The 12,409-nt window shown below is 45.9% G+C and overlaps 1 protein-coding gene across 5 annotated transcripts in view; it reads right to left on the bottom strand.

Moving 5' to 3' along the window:
* Positions 1–12,409, bottom strand: part of LOC308665809 (serine/threonine-protein kinase Sgk3) — a 46,442-nt gene extending 34,033 nt beyond the window's left edge. The window contains exons 1-2 of one of the 5 annotated variants that reach the window (XM_081324054.1): positions 11,358–12,409; positions 11,191–11,261 (exon numbers count right to left, since the gene is read on the bottom strand). The gene's annotated coding sequence lies outside the window, so the exon portion shown is untranslated. The remainder of the gene's footprint in view (positions 1–11,190; positions 11,262–11,357) is intronic. The other 4 variants (XM_081324055.1, XM_081324057.1, XM_081324056.1 and 1 more) reach the window with 4 other exon arrangements.

Below are 12,409 nucleotides of genomic sequence, written 5' to 3'. Positions count from 1 at the left end.
TTAATATAATGGAAATGTTAAGGATGCGGCAAAATTCTACCTGTTTTTCCCACCTCATTGAACTCTATAGATCTACATCATTTTTTTGAAACAAATTCCTTCAAGATTTCAGAGCCAGTTGGGGAATAGCCTAAATATAAATGAAACATGAAATATAAATAAACTTAATGATCTCACTGACTAGTTTCCAATGCTCCAACAATTTCTTTTTCAGATTCAAATATATTTTACTGCAAATGTAGTGTTATACTAGCACCATCACCTGCTTTTTGGTTTACAAGGATAATAATATATTTGAAAACAAGATTAGAAAGAGTTGCTCAGCAGAGGTAGCTTTAGCAATGAGCAACTTTCTTCCACTCTTATGAATACAAGCACAGCACTGTTTTCACCCACACATAGAATAATTCTGGGATTCATAGTCACGCTAGCCTAAACCTTGGACTGAAGACTGGCTTTGTTTTCAAACATAGTGGTATTTGGCAATAAATTGAAGGCATGGGCATGAAATATCCTAGTCATCTAACATTACAACATCCCCCAATTGATTGAAAATAAGGATATTTCTTTCTCAACAGAAGGTCGCCTACAATTGAAATGCAATACAAAATTTGATTCAAGTGGTTTGTTGTTTTCTTTTTGCTGTTTCTGGCAAGAAATGAAGAAGTGTTATGCATGCATGTGTGCCTTCAAACATATGTACAGTATATGTCTGCAGTGTAAGTGTATGGGAAAGAGAATAGCTGACATTTGCAGACGAGAATTCAGTTTATAAATGTGATATATTGTTTATAGGCAATTAGCTTGAAATAATCACTTTTCTTTGCTCCTGATTTTCCTAATGGCAGGTGAACTTTCTGCAAAAGTTACTAATTTGGCAAGATGGAGAAAAAGGGCTTTGGACCAGTTTTTTCTCTATCTATATATACTTTTCCTTGAGAATACTTGTTAAATTTAGGGTTATCTTCCTTTTGGGGAAGGAAACCACCATAACCACCACATGGAATTTTAAACTAAGATTGCTGTAGTGAATATTTCAGTCTTGATAGGTCTCAGAATAGCACTATTAGTTTAATTATTGACACTCAGTTTTTTGTCATTCATTCCTGTTGATTCCTTTGAGATCTGCTTCAGCTCTTAGAGATACAAAGCAGCCACATTCCTGTAAAACCACCTTCAGACACCAAGCACTACAAATTAGTATCTCTGTGGGAATTCGTTTTATATTGACTTCCTGGTGTGAGTCAGCAGCCTAATCCATTCAGTGAATTCTAATGATCTGAATAAAACTCCTACCTTATAAATGAATTTGGGTTTCAAAACCAGCAGCACCAGGTGCACACATTAAGGTGACTTTACATTAACCTACTGAATGTTATTTTGTATTTTTCAACTGCATGAAGAATTCTGAGAACAAGACAAAAGCTTGCCTCCAGAGTTGTTCTCAGAGTTTCTGACATGTTTAGGACATTGCCTCCAAAATAATTATCTGAACAAAAGAAATAAAATTATGAAAAAAGAAAATCTGCCTGCCATGGATTATATATAATAATTTGACCAATTAAAAAGCAACAACTTTATCCCACATATGTCCTCCAGATTTGTGTACCAGGTCAGGAGGGAATTCTGACAATCAATTCCAATATATCTGGAGCATATCACACTCAAAAAAATTGTTTTCAGGGGAGCCATGGTCACAGAGATCTTCCTTAATGCAGCAAAAGCTACCAGATGCCATTTTAACTGGATGTATTGATATATGGTTTTGGTACTTTATTAACCTCTATACCATTACAACAAATGTGAGACAAATTCTTTAGTTGTATGGTACAGTCTTTAAAATATTTCTTTGGTTCGCTCTCCATATACTAAAACCATTCTGTTTCCATGTAATAATACTAAGTCACCATTTCCTTTTATAATGCAAGAATGCTTAGTAGTACTTTTTAAGGGTCTTTTGTCTAACACTCCTGTCACTTCTTTGTTTTCAATGCTGTTTCACTTCCCAGAAATGTCACAACCACTCTTTAAAAACAGCAAAGTGTTGCAATTATCTCTGGCCATATCATAAATTGAGCAAGACTGTAGAAAATCTGAATTCCTATTGTATTTATCCCAATCCTATATACCGTATATACTTGAGTATAAGCCGACTCGAATATAAGCCGAGACCCCTAATTTTACCCCCCAAAAGTGGGAAAAGTTGGTGACTCGAGTATAAGCCGAGGCTGGGAAATGCAGCAGCTCACCTTATGCTCCTCTCCAGAGATCTTCCCTCAGCAGCGGCCGGCAAAGTAGCTCGCACGCGAAACAAGCCCGGCAGAGGAGCCGGAGCGGCGAGCAGAGGCGCCCGGCCCAGATCCTGCAAGGCCCGGCCGAGACACGCCCACAGCAGCGGAGCTGCTCCGGCTCCTCTGCCGGGCTTGTTTTGCATGTGAGCTACTTTGCCTGACGCTGAGAAGACCCGCTTGGGCACTCGGGTTGGTGTCAGTCTCCGCAGGCCCTTCTCGTTTCCAGGAACGTCAAGCGCGCTTGGCTCCCCACCCCCACGGCAGGGCAGGGCAGGGCAGAGCAGAGACTTGCTCGCCCTTCTGACGGCCCTGAAGAGAAACGAAGGGCTTGCAAACTCCCCGCGAGAAGCTGGGCGAAGCGCGCGGCTGGGCGAGTGTGTGCCTGCGCGCGTATTTACGAAAGAAACGCTCCGAGAGTTCTTCTTTCTCCGCCCCCTTGGGGGGAACTCTAGCGACTGCTGTAGCCGCGCTTCTCTTCTCGGCTCCGAAAATAGGGATTTCTACTCTCTCTCTCTCTCTCTCTCTCCCCTCCCCACCCCGCATTCTCCTGCCTCTTCGATTGCGACAATAAAAGGGCGAAGGGTGCGCTGGTTTCTTCCTCCTTCCTCCCCCCCTCCCCTCCCCTCCCCGATTGTCAGGTGAGGCAGCTGGAGGTCTGGCCGGGAGATTGTAGCCGTTTTGAAACGCCGCGTCTTGAAACGCCCGATCAGCTGATTTTCGGGTGGAAGAGCCGCGGCTTGAATCTGTTTGCATCTGCCTGAATTAGACCGAAACGGCCTGAATTTGACCAGAGTTGCTTTGTAATGGCTGGAGGAACTGCAGAGGAGGTCTTGCCGGGAGATTGTGGCCGTTTTGAAACGCCGCGGCTTGAAACGCCCGATCAGCTGATTTTCGGGGCGGAAAGAGCCACGGCTTGAATCTGCTTGTATTTGTTTGAACTTAACCAGAAACGGCTCGTAATGGCTGGAGGAACTGCGGAGGGAGTGAATGCTCCAGCCTGGAATATTTGGAAAGGCTGGGGGAACCGGATGAACTGCAGCTTAAGCGACTGTTGCCGGAGGAGCCATGGCTTGAAACGCCCCAGTTTTGGGGCAGCGTTTGCTTGTTCCCTCCCTCCCTCCCTCCCTCCCCTCTAAATCCTTCCTTCCTTCCTTCCTTCCTTCCTTCCTTCCTTCCTTCCTTCCTTCCTTCCTTCCTTCCTTCCTCCCTCCCCTTTCCCTCCTCTCTAAATCCTTCCTTCCTTCCTTCCTTCCTTCCTTCCTTCCTTCCTTCCTTCCTTCCTTCCTTCCTTCCTTCCCCAGCCCTAATCCGGAAAGTGGAAGGAAAGAAGAGTAAAGGCTGGGCGGAGGAGGAGGGGAAGTTTAAAAAGGGGGCGGCGTTCCCTTTAAAAAGCCGCCCGCCACGCCGCGCTCCCTCGCAGCACTCGCGGCGGCTGGCTTCTTGGCTCCCGGTCTCCCCCAGGCTTCCCGGCTGTGATTGGCGAGCGAGCCTCCCGAGCTCCGGCGGCCATGACATCAGCAGAAGCGGAGCAAGCAAAAGCGAAGGGGGAAGTCTCCCCTCGTCCCGGGAGACTCTCGCTTCCCCCCACCCCCCACCCTCCCTACATCCCGAGCCTTCCAGATCTTCGCCTGCCTACTCGCGAGCAGGCATGTTTTCCAGCCAATCCGGGCCTGGGAGCAGGGCGCCGGCGGCACGTCCACTTTCCCCGCACTCTCCGTTCAGACGGCGCCCTTTGAGCCTGGAGTGATGCGGACGTCGGAAAAGGGCGCCGGGCGAAAGCAGCGAAGCGGGATCGCCGCGTGCCCCCCACTCCTCCTCCTCCTCCTCCTCTTCTTCTTCTTCCTCCTCCTGGTCGGCTTGACACCCCCATTTCGGCTGCTTCGCAAACTGCTTCCTCCACCCCACCCCACCCCACCTCACCCCTCCCCGCAAAAGATGCCGGGGTCGACAGCGTTTTTTCTACCCGGAACAAGCAAACACGCAGGCAACCCTGCACTATTCAGCTCAGTGAAGTCACGCTTGAAACGGCTTGAAACGCCCGATCAGCTGATTTTCGGGGCGGAAAGCGTGCGGTGTTGTTGTGTTTTTTTTCCTCCCCCCGAAAGTGAACGGCAGCTTTCCGTACTAGTGTATTGGCATGTCAAGACACCAGCACAAAGACCAAGGTACAAGGAGCCCTCCTTCAGTCATTATTGAAACATTTGATCAGCCCAACTTCTTCTTATTATTATTATTATTATTAAATCTGTTTTTTAACCAAGCGTGACTTCACTGAGCTGAATAGATGCCGGGGTCGACAGCGTTTTTTCTACCCGGAACAAGCAAACACGCAGGCAACCCTGCACTATTCAGCTCAGTGAAGTCACGCTTGAAACGGCTTGAAACGCCCGATCAGCTGATTTTCGGGGCGGAAAGCGTGCGGTGTTGTTGTGTTTTTTTTCCTCCCCCCGAAAGTGAACGGCAGCTTTCCGTACTAGTGTATTGGCATGTCAAGACACCAGCACAAAGACCAAGGTACAAGGAGCCCTCCTTCAGTCATTATTGAAACATTTGATCAGCCCAACTTCTTCTTCTTATTATTATTATTATTATTATTAAATCTGTTTTTTAACCAAGCGTGACTTCACTGAGCTGAATAGTGCAGGGTTGCCTGCGTGTTTGCTTGTTCCGGGTAGAAAAAACGCTGTCGACCCCGGCATCTATTCAGCTCAGTGAAGTCACGCTTGGTTAAAAAACAGATTTAATAATAATAATAATAAGAAGAAGAAGTTGGGCTGATCAAATGTTTCAATAATGACTGAAGGAGGGCTCCTTGTACCTTGGTCTTTGTGCTGGTGTCTTGACATGCCAATACACTAGTACGGAAAGCTGCCGTTCACTTTCGGGGGGAGGAAAAAAAACACAACAACACCGCACGCTTTCCGCCCCGAAAATCAGCTGATCGGGCGTTTCAAGCCGTTTCAAGCGTGACTTCACTGAGCTGAATAGTGCAGGGTTGCCTGCGTGTTTGCTTGTTCCGGGTAGAAAAAACGCTGTCGACCCCGGCATCTTTTGCGGGGAGGGGTGAGGTGGGGTGGGGTGGGGTGGAGGAAGCAGTTTGCGAAGCAGCCGAAATGGGGGTGTCAAGCCGACCAGGAGGAGGAAGAAGAAGAAGAGGAGGAGGAGGAGGAGGAGTGGGGGGCACGCGGCGATCCCGCTTCGCTGCTTTCGCCCGGCGCCCTTTTCCGACGTCCGCATCACTCCAGGCTCAAAGGGCGCCGTCTGAACGGAGAGTGCGGGGAAAGTGGACGTGCCGCCGGCGCCCTGCTCCCAGGCCCGGATTGGCTGGAAAACATGCCTGCTCGCGAGTAGGCAGGCGAAGATCTGGAAGGCTCGGGATGTAGGGAGGGTGGGGGGTGGGGGGTGGGGGGAAGCGAGAGTCTCCCGGGACGAGGGGAGACTTCCCCCTTCGCTTTTGCTTGCTCCGCTTCTGCTGATGTCACGGCCGCCGGAGCTCGGGAGGCTCGCTCGCCAATCACAGCCGGGAAGCCTGGGGGAGACCGGGAGCCAAGAAGCCAGCCGCCGCGAGTGCTGCGAGGGAGCGCGGCGTGGCGGGCGGCTTTTTAAAGGGAACGCCGCCCCCTTTTTAAACTTCCCCTCCTCCTCCGCCCAGCCTTTACTCTTCTTTCCTTCCACTTTCCGGATTAGGGCTGGGGAAGGAAGGAAGGAAGGAAGGAAGGAAGGAAGGAAGGAAGGAAGGAAGGAAGGAAGGAAGGAAGGAAGGATTTAGAGAGGAGGGAAAGGGGAGGGAGGGAGGGAGGAAGGAAGGAAGGAAGGAAGGAAGGAAGGATTTAGAGGGGAGGGAGGGAGGGAGGGAGGGAACAAGCAAACGCTGCCCCAAAACTGGGGCGTTTCAAGCCATGGCTCCTCCGGCAACAGTCGCTTAAGCTGCAGTTCATCCGGTTCCCCCAGCCTTTCCAAATATTCCAGGCTGGAGCATTCACTCCCTCCGCAGTTCCTCCAGCCATTACGAGCCGTTTCTGGTTAAGTTCAAACAAATACAAGCAGATTCAAGCCGTGGCTCTTTCCGCCCCGAAAATCAGCTGATCGGGCGTTTCAAGCCGCGGCGTTTCAAAACGGCCACAATCTCCCGGCAAGACCTCCTCTGCAGTTCCTCCAGCCATTACAAAGCAACTCTGGTCAAATTCAGGCCGTTTCGGTCTAATTCAGGCAGATGCAAACAGATTCAAGCCGCGGCTCTTCCACCCGAAAATCAGCTGATCGGGCGTTTCAAGACGCGGCGTTTCAAAACGGCTACAATCTCCCGGCCAGACCTCCAGCTGCCTCACCTGACAATCGGGGAGGGGAGGGGAGGGGGGGAGGAAGGAGGAAGAAACCAGCGCACCCTTCGCCCTTTTATTGTCGCAATCGAAGAGGCAGGAGAATGCGGGGTGGGGAGGGGAGAGAGAGAGAGAGAGAGAGTAGAAATCCCTATTTTCGGAGCCGAGAAGAGAAGCGCGGCTACAGCAGTCGCTAGAGTTCCCCCCAAGGGGGCGGAGAAAGAAGAACTCTCGGAGCGTTTCTTTCGTAAATACGCGCGCAGGCACACACTCGCCCAGCCGCGCGCTTCGCCCAGCTTCTCGCGGGGAGTTTGCAAGCCCTTCGTTTCTCTTCAGGGCCGTCAGAAGGGCGAGCAAGTCTCTGCTCTGCCCTGCCCTGCCCTGCCGTGGGGGTGGGGAGCCAAGCGCGCTTGACGTTCCTGGAAACGAGAAGGGCCTGCGGAGACTGACACCAACCCGAGTGCCCAAGCGGGTCTTCTCAGCGTCAGGCAAAGTAGCTCACATGCAAAACAAGCCCGGCAGAGGAGCCGGAGCAGCTCCGCTGCTGGGGGCGCGTCTCGGCCGGGCCTTGCAGGATCTGGGCCGGGCGCCTCTGCTCGCCGCTCCGGCTCCTCTGCCGGGCTTGTTTCGCATGTGATTCCGGGCCAGGTGCTGCTGAGGGCGAGCAGAGGCGCCCGGGCGACCCCAGCAGCGTCAGGCAAAGTAGCTCGGCCGCGCGCAAGTCCTCGGTAAGTTCTTTTTTTTTTGTTGACTGGAGTATAAGCCGAAGTGGATTTTTTCAGCCCAAAAAGTGGGCTGAAAAATTCGGCTTATACTCAAGTATATACGGTATATGGTCTCTTTTACAGCTCAAACCTGAATCATACATAAGCTTCACCATATTTAGTAGAAGATATTTCCAGGTCAGCATTCAGAATACTTATAATCCAATTTACGATTGGATCTAATGTCAAAATAACTTTACTCGTAAATAGAGAAATTGTGGACAGTCTTAGGTTAGTAATTACTTCACAGGTATTTTTAAGAGAGAATGAACCCACAGGCAACAAAACTGCAAAACATTTAATACTTTAAAAATTCAGTACTAATAGCAATAATATCCACTTTAATTTAATTGCAAATACCCATATCCATTCCTTGGTAACTTATTTCATTACACCTTGGAAAACTAAAATCATAGTGACTGTTTTATGATAAAGTTGAATCCCAGCTCAAATAACCATTAACCATGAAAAATTTTACTATCAGAACACAATTGATCACAGAGAAATATCAGCTTAGAACTTATTTAGGTCCGAGGAGTCACATAATATTATATAACAGAATAGTAACTTCAATGTAACATGAGAGACTAAGATTTCTCAGCTTATTTCAGATTCTACTTCTATTTTATATGCGTTGAAAGTTTCCCAGTCATCCTTTGTAAACAAAGGACTAATCTTAGGTTTTGACTTTCTGAAATTTTTGGTCCTAAGAAACTCAAACTGTGTCACTAGTTTTACTAATCATTAAAAACTCACATGCAAACATGCCCCTTTCATTTTATTTTTTATAACAAAACATATTTTGTACTTCCCAGAAAATCAGTAGTCAGTTACATGTTGTCCTTTGGAAGGTAATAAGAGGTAAAGACTTTGTTTACTCCTAGGGGAACTAAAAGATTACCTCATCCACCAAGAACAGAGCAGAAATAATTCACTATACAATAACCTCTTGAGGTAATTTCATTCTCCTACAGCCCACTCCTGTGCAGTGAGCTGCATCCTAGACTACTCGGATTTAGCCACTGCTGGCTCTGTAGGTTTGAGCATTAATGTAATGGGTATTGTACATATGATTGAACTGACAGAAGTCATATAAATTATTTGTGCAAATTTCCAAAATCATGAATTAAGTCACATTTAAGTACTTGGGTAGTAAAGGAAAGAACATGGCAAATTTGTTGGAGGACACTGTAAAAGTACATCTTTAGAATAATAACATATTTATATAATTACATGCTCATGTTAGCCATTTTACCTTTTATTGATTTTTAAATTTAAATTTAAAAGTATATTTTAAAAATTAAATTTTAAAATCAACTAAAGACAACTGAAAAGTATTAGCATGTGATTGTATGAACGTGCTGTTTGTTCTAAAGGTGCATTTTTGCATGGTATTGTTTTAGACATCTATTTTAAATAGTTTGGTATAGTGGTTAAGGCAACATGCTAGAAACTGGGAGACTGTGAGTTCTAGTCCTGCATTAGGCACAAAGTCAGCTGGGTGACTTTGGGCCAGTCATTCTTTCTCAACCCGAAGAAACAGACAATGGCAAACCACTTCTATAATCTTCCCAAGAAAACTGCAAGATTGCAGATTTCTCTTGGACAGTCTTAGAGCTACACTATACAGATGGTCCAATGTCATACCTCTCATTCAATGACTGTTTGAACTTAAAGGCCCTGAATTAAGTGGTAATGGGGAAGCCAGGTTCACTTAATAACCATGTTACTAACTTAATAACTGCAGAGGTTCACTTAACAACTGTGGCAAGAAAGATCATAAAATGGGGCAAAACTCACTTAACAACTGTCTTGCTTAACAACAAATTTTGGGCTTAATTGTGATCATGTCAAGGTACCCATAATGTTGCATTTTACTACCATGTCATTTAGCAACGGCAATTCTAGTCACAATTGCCATTGTGACCTGTACCTAAATGCATTGTTTATTGCTACTTCACTGACACAGCAACCTCCTTTTTTTCACTTGCCTTTTTTTAATTTGATGAAAAGTTGTAAAGAATGTGAAGGCTTGTTCATTACTCATTAGTTTTGGTTTTTTAACTACATACCATTATCTTCATTTATTAGTTACAGTGCATTTCCGATTACAGTTAACCTTTCTAGACAATGAAATTCTGGAGAAATTGTAGATTGGCTAATTTCCCTTAGTGAAACTCATCTGTCCTTCTCCCTACCAATTTCTAGACAAAGTTTTTCTCTTCCGATTCCCTGCAGTGGTCCAACCCATTTAACATTTTCCTGAGGTATCCTTATTTTACAGGAGTTCAAAGTGCAACAGGGTGATAGCACCTTGGCTGCTTTACACCCTCTCTCCACAGTAGCAATTGTTTAGATTTTTGGGGTACAAGATAAAGAAATTAAAAATGGATCAGGATGGGGCATTGATTGGATACCAATTTTTGTAGAATTTAATTGGTCAGCTATGGATTTCTCAGCATTTAAAATCTGGCAGCAATTGTATTGACTAAGAGTTAATTTCATACTGTTTTTGAAGGACTGGAGAGTGATAAAATTAGCATTAAACTATTCTTAATAGCTGTAGATTATATTTTGCTGGTACCTCTCTATCAGCTGCCACATCTTCAACATTAATTCAAAAAGAGCTCAGCAGAAATGTAAACATTTTGCTTCTGAATACTTTATAACCTCAATATGACAAATACAGTTAGTAGGAAACATGAAATACTTTTATTATGATCTCTCTAAAAAAAACCCAAAATTACTGACAACTAATTTAAGACATGCATAAAACAGTACTCTGACAGAGAGACTCCTATGGATTCCCAATTACAAGTCTCTTTTTAAATATGCCTTAAGAAACTTCTGTCTGTACCTGCTATTTTAGTAAAGGTAAAGGTTCCCCCACACATGCGTGCTAGTCGTTTCCGACTCTAGGGGCCGGTGCTCATCTCCGTTTCAAAGCCAAAGAGCCAGCACTTGTCCGAGGACGTCTCCGTGGTCATGTGGCTGGCATGACTAGACGCCAAAGGCGCACGGAACGCTGTTACCTTCCCACCGGAGTGGTCCCTATTTTTCTACTTGCATTTTTATGTGCTTTCGAACTGCTAGGTTGGCAGAAGCTGGGACGAGTAACAGGCACTCACTCTGTTACACGGCACTTGGGATTCGACCCGCCAAACTGCCGACCTTCTGATCGACAAGCTCAGCGTCCTAACCCACTGAGCCACCACGTGCCTTTTACCTGCTACTTTACTACCTACATAATTATCACTAGAAATATTTAGAAAAGCTATTGATAAAAAAATAAAATGAAGTCACGAGTCGCTTCTACACTATTTATTTTAAGGTGTCTAAAATATTACAGTGCCATATTCTGTAAATAGCTGCTTCAAAATTCAAAATGTCCATAAATTCTAAACACACAAGAAATTCAAAACTAAAGTTTAGTAATATACTCTTGTATTTATGCTTCAGAGAAAAGTTGGTTTCTTTTAGAATTCTCTTTCTTGATCCCATACATTAATTTGTTTCTAGCAACTGTCAAAAAGAACCTGAACAAAAAAGTTAGATCTCATTTGAGCACAATTTATATCTGGCAATTAATCACAAAGCATAAATGTGGAAATATATTTACAAAATAATTTTCAATACATCTTTCTGTATTGCACATGCAGAATGTACTGTATATTTTTTTCTTACCTAAACCAAATTCCTTTATGCTAGATAGTGCAATAGTGTAATATTGACATAGACAAATATATTTCCTAGGGCTACAAGTATCCCAGTTAAAGCCTGTCAGACTTGTTATGACAGATCTTCTTTTTTTCTTACCTTGACAACTTTTCAAAATCCATTTTGTAGTATCATTTTTTTTTAAAATAGTCTTTTATACAGAGCACCAGCTGAAAGAAAAGAAGGGATAAGAAAAACACACTTAGGAGTTGTAGGGTCGAATATATACTTAAATGGGTTTCAAAGGTCAGTAAAGAATCAAATACCTTGCATCACTAACTGCTAAGACTTGTTTAGCAGTGAAAAAAAAATCACTCAGCATTTACACAGAGTTCTACTTCTTTGCAACCAAGGGAATTATCTTACTGGCGTGCGGGAAATTTTGAACAATGAAAATCCTCAGAGACAGCGAAAATGAAATACTCGGTCCTGACCAGGATTCTTTTCACCTGCTTCCTCAAAAGCAAGCAAACCAGGGGCGAGACCTGCAGGTAACTCAGTTGCGACCTAACTTCTTTCCTCTTTCCCAGTCCAAAGCATGCTTGCTTACCACAAGAGACTTGTAGCGTTTTCAAGCTGACATCGCGGTCGCTTCCTTCTTCCGATTTTTTTTTTTTTTTTTTTTTTTGCTGCGCGCGACTGGCCGCTTGGGGCTGTTTTTCTACTGACGTGGGAACCCGAGAGCGCGCGGCTCAAACGCAAGCCACCCGATGCGAGTCCGGCCGCTTCTCGGCTTGACGAGAGTTTCCGACCCCGGGCACAGATATTCCTTCCCCCCCCCCCGCGGTCGTCAGATAGCCGCCGTAACCCCGGGAGTCGTCCCTTACCTAGTTTGTAGGAGAGACGCGCCCAATCGCTCCCTAGCCCCGTGCCTGCGCAGGGTGGAGCCTGCTTTTCTACGCCCTTTGGGGGTGATTCTAAGCAGCCGCCGCTCTCCCGCCCGAAGCTTTCGCTCACCGCGGTTTCTGGACAAAAGGCCAGCCAAATCCTGCCCTACGTACGAACCTCTTTCCCCTTGCACCGGACTGGGAGGTGGTGGCGGCGGCGGCGGCTACGACGGCTCCTTCTCCGGCTGCTGTGAGAACAACAGCCAGAGACGCCATGAGGTTCCTTTCTCCCAGTCACAGTGCAAGAGCCGTGCCAGGGTCACTCGAGGACGCGTTCCAACGTTGGATTCATGTGACTTTGACACGAACTCGGCAGGACCTCTCGCCCCCTAGCGGATACCTGCGACGCCGAAGGGTTTCTGCTTTTTGGCAAAAGCAGAAAGTGCTGCGAAGTAGTTCAGGTTCAGAGCCTTGGAAATTGGTATCTTTTT

Source organism: Vipera berus, assembly GCF_964194415.1.
Source record: "Vipera berus genome assembly, chromosome: 3".
In the NCBI taxonomy this organism is placed as follows: Eukaryota; Metazoa; Chordata; class Lepidosauria; order Squamata; family Viperidae; genus Vipera; species Vipera berus.
The sequence above is the reverse complement of the archived record's forward strand: the minus strand, read 5'-3'. Positions and strand labels throughout refer to the sequence as shown.